The sequence below is a fragment of the Geotrypetes seraphini genome, chromosome 6 (genome assembly GCF_902459505.1).
Source record: "Geotrypetes seraphini chromosome 6, aGeoSer1.1, whole genome shotgun sequence".
Lineage (NCBI taxonomy): Eukaryota > Metazoa > Chordata > Amphibia > Gymnophiona > Dermophiidae > Geotrypetes > Geotrypetes seraphini.
This window is the reverse complement of record NC_047089.1, coordinates 243,758,966-243,785,045: the sequence shown is the minus strand read 5'-3', so window position 1 is coordinate 243,785,045 and position 26,080 is coordinate 243,758,966.

Sequence of the window (26,080 nt, the reverse complement as noted above, 5' to 3'; positions counted from 1 at the left end):
TAGTGTTCACTGTTCTGACCAAATTGGCACTCAGATCCCACAAAGTAGAGAATGACACGGTGGCGGTTTACCCGCGGCCACCGCATTTTAGCCGCGGGTCACCGCCGAAAACGGGGAAGAAAACAAGCAGTCGCTGCGGCGACGGGGACAAGGCCATTCACCGCCCGGTGAATGGGTCTTGTCCCCGCAGTGAGGCATGAAGGATCGCACGGTCCCCGCAGCTCACACCCGCCTGCCCAATCGATTCTAGTGCTTAGCCAGCTCTCTCCCTTCTCCTCACCTTAGTTTGTAGATTTTCTTTTTCGGCGACCCGCACGCTATCAGAGAGCCGCGCACCCGCTGCTGCTCAGTTTCGATCTTCTGCTCTGACGCAACCGGAAACAGGAAGTTGCAGCAGAGCAGAAGCTTGAACACTGAGCAGCCGCGCATGTGCGGCTCTTTGGGAAAGCGTGCAGGTCGCTGAAAAAGAAAGCCTGCAAATTAAGGTGAGGAGAAGGGAGAGAGCTGGCTAAACACTAAGATCGATTGGGCAGGCGGGTGGGGGCTGCGAGGACCGTGCGATCGCTAGTGTTCCCGGCTCAGACTGTAAGGAGGGAGTGAAAGGGAAAAGGATTCTGGGCCAAGGTGATGAAAACGGAAAGAAAAACCCACAGCAGGAAAGAAAGGGAAGGACAGGCAGGTGAGCCAGATGCTAGAAGCAGGGGGGGGGGAAGAAAGAGGGAAAAAAGCTAGATGGGGTTGAAAAGAAGAGACACACTGGTATGGAAGAGGAAGATAGGGGAAATCTGGACACAGGAAGGTAACAGAAAGAGGGGAAATTATGTGCATTGGGGCATAGGGACAGAGACAAAAAGGGGACATGCCATGTGGATGGAATATGGACACAGGGGGGGGCAATGGCAGATACATAGGGGAGATATTAGAAAAGTATATAAAATCGTACCCGTTTGAGGCTTTTATGTATGCAGCAGTGACGGTGACGGGGCGGTGACGGGGCGGTGAAGAGGATGGTGAGACGGGGACGGGGCGGTGACGGGGATGGTGAGACGGGGACGGGGCGGTGACGGGGATGGTGAGACGGGGACGGGGCGGTGACGGGGACCAATTTTTTCACCGTGTCATTCTCTACCACAAAGCCTCTAATGTGACTTCTTGGGGCTTTACAATATTGAAAGTCTGCAAATCTGATAGTGAAAAATTAGGCTCACCAACCAAAGGTCCTTCTCCTCTCCGTTCCTCCTGGGTCGGGACTGACCCCAGTGTTGTACCATCTTTGTGAGCATTCAGGCTCTGCTGCAAACTCTGGGAGCCTGAATCGTTGTTTATCTCGCCGTCCCCAGCAGACCGCATGCCGACTTCCGACTGCCTCTCCACCCCCGGGGAACTGGCGGCACGAGGATTGGGAGGAGGGACCCTCACGTCGGGGCTCAACGAGATCTCATGAGCCTGAAACGACGCCTCCATTCCGTCTCCCGGAAGCATCTCAGGCAGTGGCAACGCCGACGTTCCAATGGCGCCCTGCATCCGCCTCAGCAACTCCTCAATGTTGCCAGAGGAGACCGCACCAGAGCGCCGCGAGGTTGCAAAGGCACCCTTTCCTCTCCTCTTCGGCATAATCACAGTCAGCAACGGTAAAAAACTGCCGGAAGAAAAGATTTAGCAGGTAAGGAATGCGGGCGGTTGCTCAGTAAACCACGACCGCGGCCATCTTGGATCCGTCAAGCTCCTCTGAACCTCACTATCACTTTTTCAATAGTGAGGAACAGGCAAGCTCTGCAGGACTCCAGGAACCTGCCTGTCCCTAGTGATGGAAAACTAGGGTTAAAAGATGTCTGGGAAAACCGTGACATGTCCTCTTTTTAGAGTTTGTCCGGGTTTTGGAAAGCCCCGAGCTCCGGAGAGCCTTGAACAAGCATTCACGGACGATGTCACACACCTCCACGCATGCTGCAGACCCTCCGGATGCGGCCTGGAGGTTGGAAAAAAAGAGATGTGGCTATTGTGGGGGAGGGGCTAGAGGCAGAACAGGATGGAGCTTGGGGTGGTACAGCGGTACTGGAGGCAGAATGGGGCGGGGCCACACATCCGGGTTTCTCCATCTTCAAATATGGTAAACCTATGGAAAACACATTATGGAAATGCCTCCTCCCCCCCCCACTGGCAGCCATGTCGTTGGAGGACTCCCGCTCAGCTTAAAGGGAACAGTGCAAAACTCAATAATTCAGAAGACAGATTACGCAAGGCTCTGCTATACATAAAAGAAGGGTAAGTCTATAACTAGATGCCACAAATATGCATTGATTCTATAACAGCATCTGGGTGCCAGGATTCCAATACAGAACACTAGCAAAAGTGGGCATCTACATGGCTATACTTTGGCGACCAAGATGATACAGGGGATGGAACACCTCTCGTATGAGGAAAGACTAAAAAGGTTAGAGTATTGAGCAACTTTGGTGTCATAGTCTCCCGTGCTGTTTTCTGGCTGCTCTGTTTTATGATTATTCTGCTTCTGGTTGTATGTTCCTTTGCAGTTGTTAATAAAGATAATTTGAAAAAAAAAAAAAAACTTAGAAAATGACGGCAGAAAAGGGCCACGGCCCATCTAGTCTGCCCACACTAATGGCCCACCCCCTAACTACCTCCATGAAGAGATCCCACATGCCAATCCCATCTCTTCTTAAAATCTTGCCTCAATTACCTGTTGTGGAAGATTATTCCAGCGGTCAACCACCTTTCGATGAAGAAATATTTTCTGGTGTCGCCATGAAATTTCCCACCCCTGATTTTCAACGGATGCCTTCTTGTTGCCATGGGTCCTTTAAGGAAAAATAGATCCTCTTCCACCTCGATACAGCCCGTGACATATTTGAACGTCTCGATCAGCTTGGAAAAGAGACGGCTGAGGGGAGATAGGATTGAATTCTACAAAATCCTGAGTGGAGTAGAACGGGTACAAGTGGATCGATTTCTCACTCCGTCAAAAATGACAAAGACTAGGGGACACTCGATGAAGTTACAGGGAAATACTTTTAAAACCAATTGGAGGAAATTTTTTTACGCTCTGGAACGCATTGCCAGAGGTTGTGGTAAGAGCGGATAGTGTAGCAGCTGGTTTTAAGAAAGGTTTGGACATGTTCCTGGAGGAAAAGTCCACTGTCTGTTATTGAGAAAGACACGGGGGAAGCCTCTGCTTGCCCTGGATCGGTAGCATGGAATATTGCTACTCCTTGGGGTTCCGGAATCTTTTGTTACTCTTCGGGATTTCAGAATCTTGCTATTCTTTGGATTCTGTATGGAATGTTACTACTCTTTGGGTTTTGGCCAGGTACTAGTGATTGGGTTGGCCACCGTGAGAACGGGTTACTGGGCTTGATGGACCATTGGTCTGGCCCAGTGAGGCTGTTCTTATGTTCTTAGGGTTACAAGATATGTTAAAGAAAAAAAAAAAAAAAGACTAAGGTGTTGCTAAATTCTGCTCCAAGTTCCATGCAAAACTTTTAAATTGATCATTTAAAAACCACAAATTGATTTCAAGTTCCATGCAGAACTCAACTTAAGTGCCACTTATAGAATCAGAAAAATATATATATGTCTAGAATATATTTCTATTAGAAAACCTGACGCCTCAGCCCCACCACTCCACCGCTAAAGTTCAATTCAAAAACAGCGGGAGATTTACTGTGAGAACTTCATCATAGGCTGTCGGGTTTGTTACAATTTTTCGTTGTTTATTTTTTATATGTATAGCCTTGGACGCAAACACAGGGGGATTTAAATTTCGCGCCAGGGACGCCGCCGCCATCTTTTTCCTCATGAATTATGTGGAGTCGGATGACAGCGGCACCCCTGGTGAGTTCATTGTTCAAGCGATATCATAACTGAAAACTAATAATTATTATTCGAGGGGAGTAGTTATGCAAATGTACATGACGATCTTTTCTTGTCTTTTTTTATGTTCTACAGGGAGACCCTTGATAAAACACATTTTGTGAAACATGTCGGGTCTGACTCCCTGGGTTTAAGCCGGGTTGCTGAAGATGAGTATATAAAAATTACTTTTAGAGTTTATATCAAGACGCTTAGAGATTGAAGAGTCTTACACTAGCACATTATTTATTCTTAGAATTAAGATATAATGGAAAAATATTTATACATATAAAAAATAAACAACGAAAAATTGTAACAAACCCGACAGCCTATGATGAAGTTCTCACAGTAAATCTCCCGCTGTTTTTGAATTGAACTTTAGCGGTGGAGTGGTGGGGCTGAGGCGTCAGGTTTTCTAATAGAAATATATTCTAGACATATATATATTTTTACGTTACTACTAGTCTAGATCACACTTACAAATAAATACTTGCCAACATATCCTTTGCATGCTACAACTTATAGAATCAGGTCATTATGCCTAGCCTTTGTCACCATAGATAGAATTTCCCCATTAGCAAATGGTGCGCTAAAGTTATAAAATACCACGTAGCACCCAATTAGTATTAGATTACGTTACATAAATATTGTTGGACTGCTAATGTACCCCAGGAGGAGTTCAATGCGACTTACAAGTTAAGAAGAGACTGGTCATATCCAGGGATTACAATCTTACATACAACAGGGATCAAAGAATCATGATAGGGGGGGATTTAGATAGTCTGAATGTTAGGCCCACAGCAGCCGTACCCTGGTTGTGACAGGGCGCCAAGATAAGCCTTCCGTAATTCAGTAATTTCACAGAACTTTATTGCCGAAGCTACTTCTTGTCAAGATATGCGAGCTAGGCATTATGGGCAATGTAGTCTTATACCTGCTGCAGTCACTCTTGCTTACCTGTAAAAGCTTCTCTGCCAGTGGTCTTTCTTCTAAGACCACCTCCCCCCCTCCTCTCACCTAAGCTTGAATCCTTTGACTCACCTCTGGATCACCTTTAATTCCTGAATACCTGGTGCCAAACTCTGTTCCTATTGGCCTCTGACTCTGCCCTTCCCTTGGCCTTTTGGGGAGCTCTTTGTTTGGATAGAAGGTCACTGCCCTTCCTGCATCCATCTGCAGCCCACGTGGCTCTTCCTATCTCCTTTGAGAAAACTATCTACTTATAAAATAAATTCTCTCGTTGGGTTATCTTAAGACAGGGGTGTCCAATGTCAGTCCTCGAGGGCCGCAGTCCAGTCAGATTTTCAGGATTTCCCCAATGAATATACATGAGGTCTATTTGCATGCACTGCTTTCATTGTATGCATATTCATTGGGGAAATCCTGAAAACCCGACTGGATTGCGGCCCTCGAGGACTGACATTGGACACCCCTGTCTTAAGAGATTTCTAGTGCGGGTGGGAAAAGACTTCAAGTGCTCAGGGGTACTGCACTTTAGAATGAACTAGTGCAGTCACCTTTTATTTGTGAGCTATCATTTGTCTAACCACCACCCCCTCCCCATTTGTATGTTAATTGTGCTTCTACCACCACATTGGTGTGTAAATTTAGGTGCCAAATTATAGAAAAAGAGTGGAGGAGGAGGAGCCTAATGGTTAGTGTAGTGGCCTAAGAATCAGGGGATCCGGGTTCAATTCCCACCGCAGCTGTGTGGGCAAGTCACTTCATTCTCCGTTGCCCCAGGAACAAAATAAGTACCTGTATGTAAACCTGTAGTAGATTTGGAAGTATATTTTAAGCAGCCTGCCACAAGAAGAACGGCTACCAAAAGCATTTTTATTAGCTCTTTAGAACCAGGACTGAAAGTGCTACAGCACAGTTTTCGTCTCTCTAAAGCAGGGGTCTCAAAGTCCCTCCTTGAGGGCTGCAATCCAGTCGGGTTTTCAGGATTTCTCCAATGAATATGCATGAGATCTATGAATATGCATGAGATCTACTGCTTTCAATGCATATTCATTGGGGAAATCCTGAAAACCCGACTGGATTGCGGCCCTCAAGGAGGGACTTTGAGATCCCTGCTCTAAAGGCATCAAAACGTCCATGAAAAAAACTCACTGATCCTGTTGAAACTTGGTGGAGGAAGGGTGGAACACAGTGCCAGGCACTGTTCCCTCCAAGCTGAGTGGGAGTCCTCCACCTACAATCCTGCCAGTAGGGGTGATGTTTCGCTATCACATTTTCAATACTGAGGGACAGACAAACTGCAGGACTCTAGGAGGGAACTTACCTTGTAAATGAAAATGCAATAGTGAAACACCGCCCTCCACTGGTAGCAGTGTAGTTGGAGGATTCGGATCAGCTTAGAGGGAACAGTGGCAGCTACCTCCCCTAGTGGAAATCGCTTTTGCTTGGTATGAGTGGAATAATTTTTGCATGGGTTAAACTTGAAAAATGTTAGAAAATCCATGAATTTTGCATGATTTACACTTCCCCCCTCATTGCCTTGCCATTGGTTTAACACTCAAATAACAGCTGAAGGTAACTCATTTCTTCATGTGATATGAACTAAGACAAATAATGCTTCTATAGATTCTGAACATTCAACTCCATACCTGTCTTTCTATTCACTTTTCCTTTTGATCTTTTTTATGTTTTCTGTCAGAATTACAAACCTATCAGCTTCCGGAAGAAACTAAAGACATACTTCTCTCTTTAGCCAACCTTCTATCTTTCACCTCTTCCCTTTAACAACCACAAGATCTGACTTAAAAAAGTAGCTTGAAGAACTAGATTCAATCCTTATTGTAAACTGCATAGATTCCTTGTAGAGTATTATGGGATATAAGACACTATATGGCAATGATCTCAAACTCAAACCCTTTGTAGGGTCACATTGTGGATTTGTAGGTACTTGGAGGGCCTCAGAAAAAATAGTTAATGTCTTATTAAAGAAATGACAATTTTGCATGAGGTAAAACTCTTTATCCTATATAATAAAAGACTAAGCGCACATGCGCACTTAGGATTTCGTGTTGCCTGCCGCTGTGGTGTGTGATCCGTGGCAGCCAACCCAGCGGCAGGGAACATTCTGGCCACTCCCCTCCTCCCACCCGCACTCACCCTGGAAGCCAGGCAAGCTCTCTCCCTGCCCGCGTCCTCGGCAGGGAACACACCTCGGCCCTCACTCGCCGCCACCGCTGCTGCTGCTGCTGCTGATCCTCCTGTAAAGAGTAGCCTGCGATGGTGGCCGGCTTTAGCGAACCTCGCAGGCCACTCTCCAACTCAGTAGCACGTTCCCTCTGACGCAATCCTGTGCGTCAGAGAGAACATGCTACCGAGGCTGGAGAGCGGCCTGCTCGGTTCGCTAAAGCCGGCCACCATCGCAGGCTGCTCTTTACAGGAGGATCAGCCACCATGGAGATCGTCAGAAGAGCCGCCGGTACTTTGAAACTTTAAAAAAAAACTTCAGCCGCAGCAGGCCAGCCCATGGGAAGGGAAGGGAAGGGGGAGGGGCCGAACGGAGCAGGACAGCTCACAGTAAGAGAAGGGAATGGGAGGTGGGGGAAAATGCTGCTACTGCTTCATCAGGGACCTGGAGGGGAAGGGAAATATCACTGCTGCTTCTGCAAAGGAAAGTGGGGGGGGGGAGAGAAGGGAATGGGGGGTGGGGGAAAATGCTGCTACTACTTCACAGGGACCTGGAGGGGAAGGGAAATATCGCTGCTGCTTCTGCAAAGGAAAGTGTGTGTGTGGGGGGGGGGGGGGGAGAGAGACAGAAGAAATACAGACAGACAACGGAGGCCAGGGAGAGAGACAGACAGAAATAAAGACAGACAGGGGACCAGAGAGACAGACAGAAAGAAAGACAGACAGACAAAGGGTGCCAGGGAGAGAGAGAGAAAAATAGCAGGAGGGAGAGAGACAGAAAGAAAGGAAGAAAGAGACAGGAGCAAGGAGGGAGACATAAATAAAGAAAGACAGACAGGCATATATTCTAGCACCCGTTAATGTAACGGGCTTAAACACTAGTAGTTTATAAATCTTTCCTTTCGGCTAAGTCTTAGTAATAATATTGTCATTTCTAGCTAAAGAGACATATGATCAAGAAACGGTTTTATTTTGCTTTTGTGATTATGATAAACATACCGAGGGCCTCAAAATAGTACCTGGCGGGCCATGAGTTTGAGATCACTGCTGTATGATATGGTATGGTATGAGCCAACCTTGAATGAGGGGTGTGGGGCCCAGAGCAGAAATTTGAAAAGGGGCTTTAGATCCCATTGGTTTCCTGTGTCCTCTTCAGTTTGGGGTGGAGTTGGAACTCCTGCAATATGGGGGACCAGAATAATTGCCCTGGTTGTACTCCCCTAATACCAGCCTAGAGGGGTGAGCAACAACTCAAGTCATGGCGTTTCTGTATGGATTCCTCAAATACTCATGCAAGGAGCTTACCATGAACATCAACTCACCTTCTTAGATTGGCACCATGAAATATCTCAAACATAGCCAAAGTAATCTTTGATGTTGACTTGCCAGGTTCTGAGCTTCAGATCATGATGGGCTGGGCAATGCTCCCTTCGTAGTGAAGAATAAAGTGGGAATTTACTATTCATGACCTGTAGAAGAAGATCTTGACTACCTTGTCTGCCCTGAGAGTAGCTAGATCAAGGGCCAGAAGGATGAAAACTCAACCATATATTTAAGGACCATGCTGAGACTAGTTTTCACTTTCCCAAGTTTATTTATTACATATATACCGCCTATCAATGGAGATTGTCTGAGCAGGTTTTTACATTCAGGTACTCAAGCATTTCCACTTGAAAAATCTTACAAGCCTAAATGCAGAAGTACAGATGAAAACAATATTTTGATGTGAGAAAATTTTGGATTCAGTATTGAAATTTGATCTTGGAACCATTTGTTCCAAGGTCATGTGAACTTTCAAGCAGCTTAACTTGTTTGTGAAAACGTGAGGGCGGGTTTAGTCAGTGAAGCTTGCTCTGGGCTGAATTGAACAAGGCTGGTATTGTTGACTATCAGTTCTGGGGGGTTTTCCCTTGAAAACAACCACATGATCTCACCTGTGTCTTAATGTACTAAATTATACCCCTTGTTTTGTGGGAAATAAAGCCTGGGCTCAAACCTGCCGTCCTCACTTCGGCCTAAACTGTTCTATATGATGTATTTATTGGGATTTATTTACCTTCTTTTTTAAGAAATTCACCCTACATGGTGTACAGCAATAATAAACTGGACATACGCAGGGCTGGGGTTAGACAGGCTGGGACCCAGGGCATAAATTAAGAAGGGGGCCTCCCCAAGTCTTCTCCTCCCAGATCCCTCCCACATTTTTCCCATCAACCATTTCTTTCTTCTTCCTTCTTCCCACCTCCTCCAGGTCCACCAAATGCTCTCCTATCCAGCATCCTTTCCTTAATTTTAAAATCAGCTGCTCCAGGGAGCCCCCATGGGCTGGGATGTCCTTTCCTTCTCCCCAACCAGTTCCGAAGCCCCCCTCATAGTATGGAAGACTGGAAGGTGGCCAACGTGATGCCGATTTTTTTAAAGGGTTCCAGTGGTGATCTGGGAAATTATAGACTGGTGAATCTGACGTTGATGCCAGCAAAATAGTAGCTAGCTTAGCAGGGTTTAGAAAAGGTTTGGATAATTTCCTAAAAGAGAAGTCCATAGGCCATTGTTGAGATGGCTTAGGCAAATCCACTGCTTATTCCTAGGATAAGCTGCATAAAATCAGTTTTACTACTTGGGATCTAGCTAGGTACTTGGGAGCTGGGTTGGCTACTGTTGGAAACAGGATTCTGGGCTTGATGGACCTTTGGTCTCTCCCAGTATGGCAATTCTTATGTGAACCAAGTATAGGACAATCAAGCCATTGTGACATCACTGCTGAGGTTGGCTCTTAGGCAATGGTGGAATGAGGCATTATGACATCACAATCTCAGCTCTAGAATGCTGCTACTCTAAATTTGCAGAAATCAGAAAAGGGTCTCAGAATGTATGTAGCACCAAGTGGGATTGAGATATACCTTTTTAGCAATTCACAGATATATATAAGCATTTGTAGGTATATATGAGGGCAGGTGGTGTATTAAAGCTACAGTCTCAGGATGGGGATATGAAATAACATTTAAGTTATAGGAGATCCTATAATCTGACTATCGTAAGCCTTATGATATACCCAACTTGCATAGTTGATTAGATCTAGTGAGAAGTTTGATTTTGAAAATAGTGATTTATAGATAATGCTGAAGGTTTCTTGAGCTGAAGTGTTACAGTCAGCAATTTTCATCAGTCATCAATTTGCCCTTTGTCTCTATAGTATACTTTTTGTGTTGCCGTCAGGTACTTGTGACCTGGGTTGGCCACTGTTGGAAATAGGATGCTGGGCTTGATAGGTCAATCATGTCATTGTGACATCACTGCTGAGGTTGGCTCTTAGACATTGGAGGAATGAGGCTTTATGACATCACAATCTCAGCTCTGGAATGTTAAAAGCTGTGTTCCCGCTAAGCTGCGCTGGGGTGCGCTGACGCACAAAATATTACCTCGCAGCGCACAAGTTTCTCGTCACAGCGCACACAGTGTAGAGCACAGTTCTTCAACCGCCGGTCCGCAAACAAAATCTTGCCGGTCCGCGAAGGATTCGGTCCCCGCCGCAACGAAAGGCCGGCGTCAGCTGACTTGCAACTTCCTGTTGCAGTCGCTGTGCCGGGACTCCTGCCTTCCACCGCGTTTGCCTCCTGCCTTGTCTCCGCACCTCCAGACCAGCAGCGGCAGCTGTGTATGCTTTTAACTTCGGCACAGAGCTGCCCCTAATCAATAGTTTAGCGCGGTTTCATAAGGCAGCCTCGGGGCCTTTGCTAGGCCAGCCCACATCGCATCATCGAAGCGGGCCGGCTATCAAAGGCCCCGAGGCTGCCTCATGAAACCGCGCTAAACTATTGATTAGGGGAAGCTTTGGCCGAAGTTAAAAGCATACAGAGCTGCCGCTGCTGGTCTGAACTCTTGGGCCGCTGAAGGAGGGCAAAAAGCAGCTGTCCTGGAGGTTTCCCTTCCTCTCGCCTTTACAGGTTCCTTTTTTCCACCTTTTTTTTTTCCTTCAAACGGCAACGGGCCCCAGCATCGACATCAATCAAGTAAGTTCCACTGTCAATCAAGCGGTTCTGCTCGGCCAAAGCTTCCCCTGTGACATGAGCCACCCTCAGGGGAAAGAAAGTGACCCACAAAGGTGAGGGGAAGGGGGGCAGATGATGGAAGTTGGGGGGGGGGAGAGAGAGAAGGGGCAGATGATGGAATGGAGGAGATGAGAGAGAGAGAGAAGGGGACAGATGATGGAAGTGAGAAGAAGGGAGAGAGAGCAGAAGGCAGATGGATGTCAGTTGAGAAGGGAGAGCAGATGCTGAATGGAAGTGGGGAAAGAACACATACTGGATGGAAGGAGGAGATAAATAAAGGGGGAAGAAAATAGTAAGATAATGGAGGGGTGAGGGAAAGGGGTGACAAGCTGTGTGTAGACACAGTGAAAAGAGGGAAACGGGACTAAATAGTAAGAAAGAATTTAATTTAGATGGAGGCAGAAAATAGAGAAGGAAGACCAGAGAAGAAAAGGGAAGAGAGAGCAGAGAATGATCAGATCTGAGTGGAGGAAATGAGAAGAGAGATATGCTAAAAACCACAGGGGGGAGGGAAGGATAGAGATGCCAGACCATGAGGGGAACAGAAGGAAGATGATGGATGCTAGACCAAATTGGGGGGTGGGGGGGGGCAGGAGGAGAGATGGCAAGGAAAGACAGACAGTGAATGGAAGGGGCAGATGCTGGACTGAAGAGACAGAGAAGGTTATCATGCTGCTGTACCGGGCCATGGTACGCCCTCACCTGGAGTACTGCGTCCAGCACTGGTACTTTAAGAAGGACACGGTACTACTCGAAAGGATCCAGAGAAGAGCAACTAAAATGGTTAAGGGGCTGGAGGAGTTGCCGTACAGTGAAAGATTAGAGAAACTGGGCCTCTTCTCCCTTGAGCAGAGGAGATTGAGAGGGGACATGATAGAAACATTCAAGGTACTGAAGGGAATAGACTTAGTAGCTAAGGCAGGGAGAACGAGAGGGCACTCTCTAAAGTTGAAAGGGGATAGATTCCATACAAACGTAAGGAAGTTCTGTGGTAGAAAGCAACATATTTATTTGGCTCATAACTTGCTGGCGCCCGATATTTTTAGCTCACAGTGAAAAAAGTTTGCTCACAACACCCGCCCGCTTAGAGGGAACATACTTATATAGTACTTACTTAAGTACTATATAAGTACTAAGTATCCAAAGAGTAGCAACATTCCAGAGCTGAGACTGTGATGTCATAAAGCCTCCTTCCACCAATGCCTAAGAGGCAAACTCATCAGTGATGTCACAATGGCTTGATTGTCCTATACTGTACTTGGCTCACTTAAGAACATAAGAATTGCCATCCTGGGACAGACCGAAGGTCCATTAAGTCCAGTATCCTGTTTCCAACAGTGGCCAACCCAGGTCCCAAGTTGGGACCTGGGTTGGCCACTGTTGGAAACAGGATACTGGACTTAATGGACCTTCGGTCTGTCCCAGGATGGCAATTCTTATGTTCTTAAGTGAGCCAAGTACAGTATAGGACAATCAAGCCATTGTGACATCACTGATGAGTTTGCCTCTTAGGCATTGGTGGAAGGAGGCTTTATGACATCACAGTCTCAGCTCTGGAATGTTGCTACTCTTTGGATACTTGGGACCTGGGTTGGCCACTGTTGGAAACAGGATACTGAACTTGATGGACCTTCGGTCTGTCCCAGTATGGCAACTTTTATGTTCTTATGTTCTCACTTGTAAATATGCCAGGCAGTGATTCTCTAATGCTGCCTGCAATTTGTTCAGTGCTGTTCCTTAACTGCGTTCCCCCCCCCATGCATCTTCCTGTTTTCACTTGGGTGTATGTAACTAATACTGATTATTTATTAAAAATTGATTATTGTTTTATAGGGATTTGCATTTGTTTGACTTTATTTGGTTGTGCAATAAATACTATATAAGTATGATTTTAATTTTTAAATATGTATTTGACAGTTTAACCACTGATGTATCCTTGGTGAAGGCAAAACATGGCCAAGAAGGCATTCTAATAATTAACGTTTGTATCTTCGACCCGCTCTGTTCTGCTGTTTTTGTTGACTTCCTAAAATTTTGTCCGTCCTCATAAAGGCAAAATTGACTTTGTCTCCTTTCTGGTTTCATCCTTGGTGTTCAACGGTCCGATGTTGTTCTGGGGAGAGCCCAGGTAAGCATTCGCGAGTAGGGCGTAAGACCTTCATTTCCTCTAGGGTCGTAGCCAACTATGTATTGCAAATATCGTCCTCCTTCCGCAAATTCTCACAGCTGGGCAGGGCCAGGAATTGACTAAATCACTGCGACGAAGACTAGTAAGATGGAGGACTGTCAAGAGTTACTTTTGTTGTGATTGCAAGACGACCACTTTCTGCCATTTTTTTAAACATATCTAAGGCATGATTTATCAAGAGTTTATTCCTCCACCCCCACGATCTTTACAATATGCACTCTATAATCTTTCGTTTCCTACTGGGATTCTGCAGTAATTAACTCTTCGTCTGTCTACATTCAGGAAAACAAGCAACCCGTACTTACCAATCCTATATTTAAGCAATAGTTCTTCATGGAATGAGATCATTACTGTCAATTAATGGCCTCCTTGCAGGAGCCCAAGGTTGAAGATTAAACTGTGTGACGTCACCTTTGAGGTGTTTCTAGGGAAGAAAGGTCCTCTCATCCCACTGGAGGTTGCTCACAATCAAAGGCAATATTATATTTTGTGTACCACGCCTGGCTTTATAACAGGAGAATACAGGTGCAGAAAGATATTTTATACGGGATTGAGACTTGTATACCACCTTTTTTTAAAAAATCTTTATTCATTTTAAAACCAAAAATAAGTGCAAAAATATTCTACATACATTTTATACTTTATCAGCACTTACATAAGAACATAAGAAATGCCTTCATCGGATCAGACCCCAGGTCCATCTAGTCCGGCGACCTGCACACGCGGAGGCCAATCCAGGTGTTCCCCGATGAAGACCTTGTTTACCTGTATCCCTCGATGTGATTTGCGAGAAGGTGTGCATCCAACTTGCCCTTGAATCCCGAACTGGTGGTCTCCGACACAACCTCCTCCGGGGAGAGCGTTCCAAGCGTCCACCACTCGCTGTGCGAAACAGAACTTCCTGACATTTGTCCTGGGCCTCTTGCCCCTCAGCTTCAGTCCATGACCTCTAGTCCGAGTCACATTTGACAATGTGAATAACGATGTTTCTTGCTCTATTTTGTCGAATCCTTTTATTATTTTAAAAGTCTCTATCATATCCCCTTGCAGTCTTCTCTTGTCGAGGGTGAACAATCCCAGTTTTTTGAGGCGTTCATTGTAGCTCAAATTCTCGATGCCTCTTACTAGCTTCGTGGCTCGCCTCTGCACCCTTTCCAACAGGGTTATATCCTTCTTTAAGTAGGGAGACCAGTGTTGGATACAGTATTCCAAGTGTGGTCTGACCATTGCTCTGTAAAGCGGCATTATGACGTCCGCCGATCTACTAGTGATCCCCTTCTTTATCATGCCCAACATCCTGTTTGTTTTCTTTGCCGCCGCTGCGCATTGAGCCGACGGCTTCAGGGTCTTGTCTATCAGTACCCCCAGGTCCCTTTGTTGTTCGCTCTTTCCCAGTGTCACACCTAATATTTTATATTCACTTAAATTCTATCAAATTATATGTTATGTCAAAATACATATATCATCCCCCCTTTTCTACATATCCAACAATTGCACTCAAATTAAAAGTATCTCCCCACACACCCAACCTGGACGTGTATGATCAAAGGGCAAAATCACCAATCACTCCTTACAGAATTTTGTCAATGGCTCCCAAACATCCATAAATTTCCTATAATGTTCCTTTTTGTAGTTATACTATCACACTCAAAGCGGTTTACATAAAGATACTTCAAGCATTTTCCCTACCTGGTGGACTCACAATCTTTCTAATGTACCAGGAGCAGTGGGGGGAATTAAGTGATTTGCTCAGGGTCACAAGGAGCAGCATGGGTTTGAACCCACAACCTGAGGGTGCAGAGGCTGTAGCTCTAACCACTGCACCACTTTAGAATTCAAAAGATAGTAAAAGTGAGCCATTGTGACATCATTGATGAGGTTGGCTCTTAGGCATTGGTGGAATGAGGCATTATGATGTCACAATACCAGCTCTGGTTATCAGAGGCTGAAACTTTTCACACTATTTATTTATTCAATTTTCAATATTGTTCTACTAGGGGAGTTCAGAATGGTTTACATGAATTTATTCAGGTACTCAAGCATTTTTCCTTGTCTGTCCTGGTGGGCTCACAATTTATCTAATGTACGTGGGGCAATGGTGGGATTGACTTGCCCAGGGTCACAAGAAGTGTGGGTTTGAACCCACAACCTCAGGGTGCAGAGGCTGTAGCTTTAACCACTGCACCACTCTAGAAATCAAAATGTAGCAAAAGTGAGCTAAGTATAGGACAATCCAGCCATTGTGACATCACTCATGAGGTTGACTCTTAGGCATTGGTGGAATGAGGCATTATGATGTCACAATACCAGCTCTGGTTATCAGAGGCTGAAACTTTTCACACTATTTATTTATTCAATTTTCTATATTGTTCTACTAGGGGAGCTCAGAATGGTTTACATGAATTTTTTCAGTTAGTCAAGCATTTTTGGATCTTTTCCAGATAAGCCCCACCAAAAAGTTAACCCCCACCACTCAAAAAAGATTATAAAAAAGAGGCGCGATCTGTATAAAGTAAAGTGGGGGGGTTCCCCCTCGCCCCCCCCCCCCCGTCGGAGCCCTTAAAAAAATGGTTGACAGTTTATCCTATTTTTTATAATGTTAAGTTTCATATCCTCTTTTTTATAATCTTTTTTGGGTGCTCCGATGGGGGGGGCGTGTGGGGGGGAACCCCCCACTTTACTTTATACACATCGCGCCGCGTTGTGGGGGGTGTTGTGCTGAGAACTTCACTGGTTAAGGTTGCGTGCGCTGGCAAAAGGTGGCGGGGCTTAACTTTTGACGCGTCCACTTTTTCCATGAGTGGCGGGGCTTATCTGGAAAAGAACCGCATTTTTGCCTATCCTGTCCTGGTGGGCTCAGAATCTATCTAATGTACTGTGGAGGATTAGGTGACTTGCCCAGGGTCACAGGGAGCAGTGTGGGGCTTACACCCACAACCTCAAGGTGCAAAGGCTGTGGCCCTAACTACGCCAGCATGCTCCACACCATGATCAATCTCCAACAGCACTGAAATCCTTACATCCCGCTGAAGCCTATTGCCTTGGTCTTCTGTTCCTGGTTGTTAATTGTTACCTTGTAACCCATTCTGGGCTCCTTGAGGAGGACGGGATATAAATCAAATTAATTAAAGAAAGAAAGAAAGATAAACTTACACCTGCTTTGAAAAAGCCTGCTGCTCTTTGTGACCCTGGGCAAGTCACTTAATCCTCTGTTGTCCCAGAAACGTTGTGAGAACCTCCGGGACAGATAGGGAAAAATGTAAACCATTTAGATAACTCTGATAGGCAATATATAAGTCCCTTAAATAAATTTTAAAAAGCTGTGCATGTACTCAATGAGCTCAGGAGGGTCTCTCATGAAGAACTTTGTCAAAAGTTTTCTGAAAATCTAGATGCAATCTACCGGCTCGCCTTTATCCATATGTTAATTCACACCTTCAAAGACATGAAGCAAATTGGCGAGGCCGAACCCATAAAGACTCTGTCCCGTGGTCTTCCTGCTTTTGGAGGCATTGGCTGGGAATTTGAAAGAGGGCAGAATATCCCTCTTCCTCCCCTACCCCCCCTACCCCGCTCCCCCCAAGTTTTTTTTACTCTTCAGTTTCCTTCCCAAGGTGTCTCTTCCTCCCGCTGTTACTAGGCAGAAGGAGCGGCTCTAATGCCCTCAGGATACTGATAGAACTTCCTAATTCAAAAGTTCATACACTTTACTGCAATAGAGGCTCAGAGATTACTGCCAAGCTGGCTCTGTCATGAAGAATCTGTGCACCATAATGCCTAGTGCTGATTTCAAAGATCCTCAGCTGCAAACACTGCAGTGCACTGGGGATCTATTTGCGAAAACTGGGCATGATAAGGCCAAGACTCATTAGAAATGGGACCACTAAAGTAGCCTTGATCTAGAGCGGTGTTTCTCCACTCGGTCCTGGAATACCCCCTTGCCAGTCAGGTTTTCAGGATATCCACAATGAATACGTATGAAAGAAATATGCATATAATGGAAGCAGTGTAGGCAAATCGAGCTTATTCTGAAACCCTGACTGGCAAGAGGGGGGTACTCCAGGACTGAGTTGAGAAACACCGCTCTAGAGAATGACACGGCGGACAAATCTGTCCTATTTCCAGCAGGATCTATCTCCGTCCCGTTCCCTGCCACCATCCCTGCAAGCTCTTCCCTCATCTGCACATGCCTCGAACACCTAAGTGTTTGAAGCTTCTGCAGGTGAGGACAGAACTTGCTGGGATGGGGCAGAGACAGAACTTGTGGGGACGAGATGGGGATGGACAAATTTGTTTTCTCGACTTTGATCTTTTCATTCCATGTACCAGGATCAACTGGCAGACATGGCAGGAGCATCAGAATTAAAGAATGATACGGGGACCGTTCACCGCGGTAAACCATGGTCACCGCAGTAAATCTGCAGGAACGGAGACATTTGCAACTGGTTTACTGCAGGAATGGGGACAAGATCTTTCACCGCCCCACGGGAATGGGGACAAGACCTTTTACCACCCTGTGGGAGCGGTGAAAAGTCTTGCTCCTGTGGTAAAAAAATTGCACCCATGTCAGACTTGACATCTCCTCCCTAGCACCTCATGGGCCTATTTTATCTTCAAGAGCCAGCCATGCCATGATGAAGACAGAAGGAACCCAAAACCAAATCTTGAGACCAATGTGATTTGAAAAATAAAATTACTAGACAACAAAAGGTAGAAAAAAAAAATTTATTTTATATTTTGTGATTAGAATATTTCAGATTTGAAATATGTATCCTGCTAGAGCTGGTATTAGACATAACTGGGGACCGCAAAGTCCAGGCTGTGCTTCTTTAGCTTCCAGCTGGCTTAGGGCTCTCTATGACCAGGGGGCAGTTGCCCTAGTTGCTCTTCCCTAACACTATTTCTGCCATGTGTGACTGAAGTATTCTGTTAGCTTGATTTTTCTATGTAGCATTCTGTAGTAATTTGGTTTGTTCAGTTTTCACAATAGTGGAGGGGATATTTGTGAAAGGGAGGGGAGACGGGGGTTTTGTTGATCCTTGCTCTGTATTATTTGTGTTTATAAAATGACAATTGTACAGTATAGTCTCTTTTTATACTTTAATAAAATAAGTTCAGTATAAAATCATAACTATGTGAGGCTTGTGCGGATGAGATCTGACAGTTTGCAGGACGGAGATAGGGACTGAGCTCACGGGGACAGGGACTGGGCTCATGGGAACGGTGATAAATTTTTTCCCCTTGTCATTCTCTAGAATTACCTCCAGCAGCACTGTTAAAAAGAGAACGGAGGGGTGTGAGGAGGAGGCATGGATGGGGCACAATGAAAGGGGCCATTTGCCCCAGGCCTCGTACCACGGAGTCTTGCAGGTTCTCGGTTCAGACACACCTTCCTGTGCTCATTTACATTCACTTCTAAATCGGAAACCACGAGGAAGTCCAGACATTACTTTCCCTAAGGCACTTAAACCTTCTGGCAGTCACTCTCCCTATAAATAGTCTGTCTCTGATTGCTTTTATGAGCTCAGAGTTACTTATTAATACTGTGATTTCTCCATAGCCAGAGCCAGTGGGTGGACTGAACCGCGCAGGGCTGGGTAGGAAAGAGGAGACTAGGTTGTGGGGAGGTGCAGTTTGATACTCAAGTTTCTCTTCACTTGCTCTCCCTCCCAGTTTTCCTAGCCTCTCCTTTTCTTCCAGTGCATCAGGTTCTGTTTACCAGAAAATGCCCCTGAGATGCAGAAATTAGAACCACGTGTGAGCTGGCCAGTGTTCAGGTGAACTTTGAAGTCTGGCAATCAAACCTGGCTTCTCCAAAACATCTGGAAGCATTCTTACCTTATTAGAAATCCAAATAAAGTCGCCACCCTCTTTTTTTTTTTTTTTTTTGAAGAGAAGGAGTGATTTTTTTTTTTTTGAGGGGGGGAGGTTAATAGCTTCCACCCCGCTTTTCTTTGGAGGCTTTTGTAAGTGGAAGGTCGATCTCAGCACTGTATAGTCTCGGTCTCATTTGAAAACGTGCCGAGCTGGTCTTTGAAGCCGCCACAGCATAGAATGCCAGTCGCTTGCTACCTGGCTACTTAAGCATGGTCAGGCGAACAATGCCCGAAGAGATGTGAAAGTAGCAGGGTCAAAAAAATTGCTCCCCTGTATAATTTGCAGTGTGCGCTAGACAGAGAAGGTGCTCCTTAAATGCACCTTAACGAAAAGCCATTTCCAATCATTCCCGCACATACAGCGGCGGTGTGCATTAGCCACAGACAAACGGCAGAATCTCAGCTGTATAATGCCACTTAACACGAGGGCCAGAGGTAGGATTAACCAATAGGCCAAGTAGGCACCTGCCTAGGGCCCGAAATGGTCAGGGGGGCCCGAGGAAGGAGGGCATCAACATTGTTTTTTCCAAACGGCGATGGGCCCCCTCCAGCATCGATCGGCAAAGCGGCGACCCCCCCAATCGACAACGCGGCCCCTCCCCCATCGACGGAAAGTAAGACAAGCAAGCAACGTGGGTAAGAAAGGCAACGGGAACTGTAATTTTGCAAGCGGTGCTGCTTGCCCAAAGCTTCCCTCTGACGCAGCTTCCTGTTTCCGCCTGGGCGCATGGGGGGGGGTGGGGCGGGCCGGGGGCCCTGTGTACTTGTGTGCCTAGGGGGTCCTCGACGAATTAATCCTGCCCTGCCTTAGACCAGTGTTTCTCAACTCGGTCCTGGAGTACCCCCTTGCCAGTCACGTGTTCAAGCTATCCACAATAAATGTGCATGAAAGAAATTTGCATATAATGGAGGCAGGGTATGCAAATCAGGTTTATACATATTCATTGTGGATATCCTGAACACCTGACTGGCAAGGGAGTACTCCAGGACCGAGTTGAGAAATACTGCCTTAAAGGTCTCCATTTAGCAGTATTAGGTCACAGAATATTTTCATATTGTACCCATTGGCTCATATTCACCACCACTCGGTTTCACGTATGGGCAACTGGAACTAGAACTTTTTTTTTTTTCATCCCAAATGCTTTAACACAGGGGTGTCCAACCTTTTAATAATAATAATAATAATAAATAATAATAATTTTATTCTTATATACCGCCATACCCAGCGAGTTCTAGGCGGTTTACATTAAATTAGATTAGGATCCGCATAGACTTGTAGATTTACAACAAATTTATAGGATTTACAACAACTGTAGCCAAAACTTGGCAGATGAAAAGGGAAATTTACAACAAGTTTAGCCAACTTCGTAGATGAAGAGGGCAGAATTACAACAAATTAATCGGATTTACAACAGATTTGGTCAGACTTGAAGGAAGTGGGAAGGAGAAGCAGGGGGAGATAGGAGCTATCGTGAAGGAGAAGAGTCGGGTAGGGGGCCTTGAGATTATCTGAAGGGTCAGTTAAGGGTTTTGTTTGCTGAAAAGGTGGGTTTTGAGTGATTTTCTGAAGTCGAGGTAGGTGGGGGCCTCGAGTATCATTTGGGCTAGCCATGGGTTCATCTTGGCTGCTTGGAAGGCGAGGGTTTTATCAAGGAATCTTTTGAGTTGACAAAGCTTTGGCGAAGGGTATGCGAACAGCTGAATTCTGCGGGATTTCTTGTTGGTGCAGTGAAGATTTAAGTGGGGAGTGATGTATCTTGGCGAAAGACCATTTATCGATTTGTAGCATATGCATGCGAATTTGAAAAGAACTCTGGATTCGAATTGCAGCCAGTGAAGTTGGTTGTAGTATGGGGAGATGTGTTCCCATTTCTTCAGGCCATAGATGAGGTGAATGGCGGTGTTTTGGATCGTTTTTAGTCTCCTGGTGGTTTTCTTTGTGGCGCTCAGATAGATAATGTTGCAGTAGTCCAGAATGCTGAGAATGGAGGATTGTACTAGTAGGCGGAAGGAGGTGTCATTGAAGAATTTTTTTTATGGTACGAAGTTTCCAAAGTACCATGAAACATTTCATGACAATGAGGTCTGTGTTGTTTTCTAAGGATAGGTTTTTGTCTAGGATGACTCCCAGTATTTTTAAGGTGGGTTCTAGGGGGAAGGTCATTCCTTTCAGATGAATTGTGGTGTTTTTGATTTTTTCCTTGGGGGTGGCTTCCCTGGGCCGCATTGGCCGAAAAATTTTTTTTTTCTGGGGCCGCACAAATGCACAAACGCTGCAGCAAGACAGAGGAGGGAGCTGGCAAGACGGTAAACACCCAGGAGCAGCAGAGGAAAATACTGCCTTGCCCTGGACCGGGGCCGCACAAAATACTTCACGGGGCTGCATGCGGCACAGTACAGTGGAAGGGGCGTGCGCAACAGGAGGGGGCAGGGAAGGAGCGGATGGGGGTGGGAGCAGAGAAGAGGGCGGGGGAAGGGTGCCTCTTGCCCTTGCTACACTACTGCAAGGGGCTGCGCTGAGATTGAACCCGGTTCTCCAGGTTCTCAGGCCACCGCACTAACCATTGGGCCTGCTTTAACATAACATAATGCGCGTTGGCCCAATGGTTAGTGCGGTGGCCTGAGAACCTGGAGAACCGGGTTCAATCTCAGCGCAGCCCCTTGCAGTAGTGTAGCGAGGGCAAGAGGCACCCTTCCCCCGCCCTCTTCTCTGCTCCCACCCCCATCCGCTCCTTCCCTGCCCCCTCCTGCTGCGCACGCCCCTTCCACTGTAAAAGAGGACTCGGGTCTGAGGGTGTATGGGTTGAAAAAGGACCTAAAGACGCATTGCAGGGATCGAGGGCACAAATGGACCAGGTAAGCGGGACCAATACAGAACAACAGGAAACAGAGGGGCAAAGTCATTGTGAAAAAGAGCCCAGGACTGAGTGGGAATTAGGAGAGCAGGAGGCGCAGGGGAAACAGGCAGAGGACGTCACACACACACAACAGGAGGAGGACGAAGCTCAGGGGCTGGCAAACCATGAGGCAAACCATGAGGGAAACTGCAGGAATACCAAAGCACAAGGGAAACAAAGAGAGAGGACAAAAAACTGGGTCTTAAACTGCCTATACACAAATGCTAGGAGCCTGAGGGCCAAAATGGGAGAACTGGAAATCACAGCCAGCAATAAGGACCTAGACATAATTGGAGTCACAGAAACGTGGTGGACCGAGGACAATCAATGGGATGTGGCCATACCAGGGTACAAACTATACAGGAGAGACAGGACACATAAAAAGGGTGAAGGAATAGCGCTGTACATAAAAGACTCCATACCATCAGCCAGGACGGAAACAACAGTACGGGCGGATGGCCTGGAATCACTATGGGTTAAGCTACAGGGAGGAGCAGGAGCAGACATTAAACTGGGTCTGTACTACCGCCCACCTGGACAACCGGAAGAAATCGACCAGGAGATGGAGGCTGAACTGAAACAGGTATGCAGAAGCGGAAATGTGGTGGTGATGGGGGACTTCAACCATCCTGGGATAGACTGGAGTATTGGGCACTCAAACTGCGCAAGAGAGATAAAATTCATAGAAGTCACGAGGGACTGTTTCATGGAGCAGCTGGTCACGGAACCAACACGGGGCGATGCCACTCTTGACCTAATCTTTAACGGACTAGGGGGGCCAGCAAAGGAGGTGGCGGTATTACCCCCACTAGGTAACAGCGATCACAACATGATCCAGTGCAAGCTTGAAATTGGATCCTCAAAGGGGAAAAGAACCACAACGACGGCACTCAACTTCAAAAAAGGAAATTATGATGCCATGAGAAAAATGGTGGGAAAGAAGCTCAAAGGCAACATAGGGAAGACGGAATCCGTAGAAAAAGCCTGGACCTTACTCAAGGAGACTGTGCACGAAGCACAAAGCATATGCATCCCCAAGTTCAGAAAAGGGTGCAAAAAAAATAGAACAAAAAACCCAGTGTGGATAACAAGTGCAGTGAAGAAGGCGATAAGCGACAAGAAAGCATCGTTCAGAAAATGGAAAAAAAGATCAAACAGAGGAGAACCAAAAAAGGCACAAAGAACACCAGAAAGAGTGTCACCGAGTGATTAGAAAAGCAAAAAGAGAATACGAAGAGAGACTGGCAAAGGAAGCAACAAACTTCAAGTCGTTCTTCAGATACGTGAAGGGGAAGCAACCGGCGAGAGAAGAAGTGGGACCATTGGACGATGGAGACCGAAAGGGAGTTGTAAAAGAAGAGAAAGAGATAGCTGACAGGTTAAATGAGTTCTTCACGTCAGTCTTCACGATGGAGAATATAACCAACATTCCAGAACCCGAGGAGATCGTAATAGGAGACCAAGAGGATAAGCTGGTCAATTTAGAGGTAAGCCAAGAGGATGTACTCAAGCAGATTGACAGACTAAAGAGCGACAAATCGCCGGGTCCGGATGGCATTCACCCAAGGGTACTCAAGGAACTAAAAGACGTAATAGCGGAGCCACTTCGACAGATATGCAACCTATCCTTAAAAACCGGAGAGATCCCGGAGGATTGGAAAATAGCAAATGTCACGCCCATCTTCAAAAAGGGCGCAAGGGGGGACCCGGGAAACTACAGGCCGGTGAGCCTGACCTCAGTCCCGGGAAAGATGATGGAGGCACTGATTAAAGACGGCATCTGTGAGCACATCGAAAAAAATGGGCAGCTAAAACCAAGTCAACATGGCTTCTGTAAGGGTAGGTCATGCCTCACAAACTTATTGTACTTCTTTGAGGGCGTGAACAGCCAGGTGGATAAAGGGGAATCTATAGACATCATTTACCTTGACTTCCAAAAAGCCTTCGACAAGGTGCCACACGAGAGACTGCTTAAAAAGATATGGAACCACGGGGTACAAGGGGAGGTCCACCGATGGATCAAAAACTGGCTGTCAAACAGGAAGCAGAGGGTTGGCGTAAAGGGCCACTACTCAGACTGGAAAGGGGTCACGAGCGGAGTTCCGCAGGGGTCGGTGCTGGGACCGCTCTTGTTCAATATCTACATAAATGACCTAGAGGCGGGAACTAAGTGTGAAGTCATTAAATTTGCAGATGACACCAAACTATACAGCAGGGCTCAAACCAAGGAAGACTGCGAGGATCTCCAAAAGGATCTAACGCAGCTGGAAAAGTGGGCCGAAAAATGGCAGATGAGCTTCAACGTGGGGAAATGCAAGGTCATGCACGTGGGGAAAAAGAACCCGATGTTCACATACAAAATGGGGGGAACACCACTAGGGGTTAGTAACCTGGAGAGAGACCTGGGAGTGATGGTAGACGCAACACTGAAGGCATCGGCGCAATGCGCCACAGCCTCTAGGAAAGCAAACAGAATGCTGGGTATCATTAAGAAGGGTATTACAACCAGGACGAAGGAAGTTATCATGCCGCTGTATCGTGCAATGGTACGGCCGCATCTGGAGTACTGTGTCCAGTACTGGTCGCCGTACCTCAAGAAAGACATGGCGGTACTTGAGGGAGTACAAAGAAGAGCAACCAAACTGATAAGGGGAATGGAAAATCTCCCATATACCGACAGATTGAAGCAGTTGGGACTTTTCTCCCTGGAGAAGCGAAGACTTAGAGGAGACATGATAGAAACCTTCAAGATCCTGAAGGGCATAGAAAAAGTAGACAGGGACAGATTTTTCAAATTAAGGGGCACCACAAGCACAAGGGGGCATTGGGGGAAATTGAAAGGGGACAGGTTTAGAACAAACGCTAGGAAGTACTTTTTCACTCAGAGGGTGGTAGATACATGGAACGCGCTCCCAGAGGCTGTTGTAGACAAGAAAACACTAAATGGTTTCAAAGAAGGTTTGGATAGATTCCTAGAAGAAAAAGGGATTGGGGGGTATAGATAGGTATAGACCATTGCTCAGTCAATGGGACTGATGGGCCGCCGCGGGAGCGGACCGCTGAGCAGGATGGACCTATGGTCTGCCTCAGCGGAGGCAACTTCTTATGTTCTTATGTTCTTATGTTCTTATGTACCTTTTTAACGTTCCCAGAGGAAGCATCAACCCCAACCTGCTGTTTACGCCAGAGTCGGCTCTTCCTCCGATGTCACTGCCTAATCCTGCCGGATTTTCAGGATTCCCCCAATGAATATGCATGAGATCTATTTGCATGCACTGCTTTCAATGTATATTCATTGGGGAAATCCTGAAAACCTGACTGGATTTCGGCCCTCGAGGACCGACTTTGACACCTGTGTCCTAAGCGCAGACCGAAGAGCAAGTGGCTAGAAATATAAAAAAGGGAGACTAATTTTTTTTTCCCCAGATATATTAGCAAAAGAAGGAAGATGAGAAATGAAATTGTGAGATTGATGGAAACTATGAACTGCTATGTGGAGAGTGATGCGGAAAAAGCAAATGTGCTAAACCAGGGGTAGGGAACTCTGGTCCTCGAGAGCAGTATTCCAGTCGGGTTTTCAGGATTTCCCCCAATGAATATGCATTGAAAGCAGTGCATGCAAATAGATCTCATGCATATTCATTGGGGAAATCCTGAAAACCCGACTGGAGTACGGCTCTCGAGGACCGGAGTTCCCTACCCCTGTTTAAACAAATACTTCTGTGTACAAGGAAATCCTGGAGAAGGACCACGATTGGCTGGCAAAATTACATGTGAGAATGGAGTGGATACCTCACCATTTATGGAAGAAAGTGTTTATGAACAACATGAAAAACTGAAGGTGGACAAAGCCATGGGACCGGACGGCATCCATCTCAGGATATTGAGGGAGCTCAGAGAGATTCTGGAGGCTCCACTTAAGATTTATTCAATACATCCCTAGAGATGGGAGTGGATTTATATGAGACTGGCTGAAATTCATTTGATTGCTTTGAATCCCAAGTGGAAGCTTACGTCGTGGGGAACTGGTTTTTTTTTTTTTTTTTTTTTGGA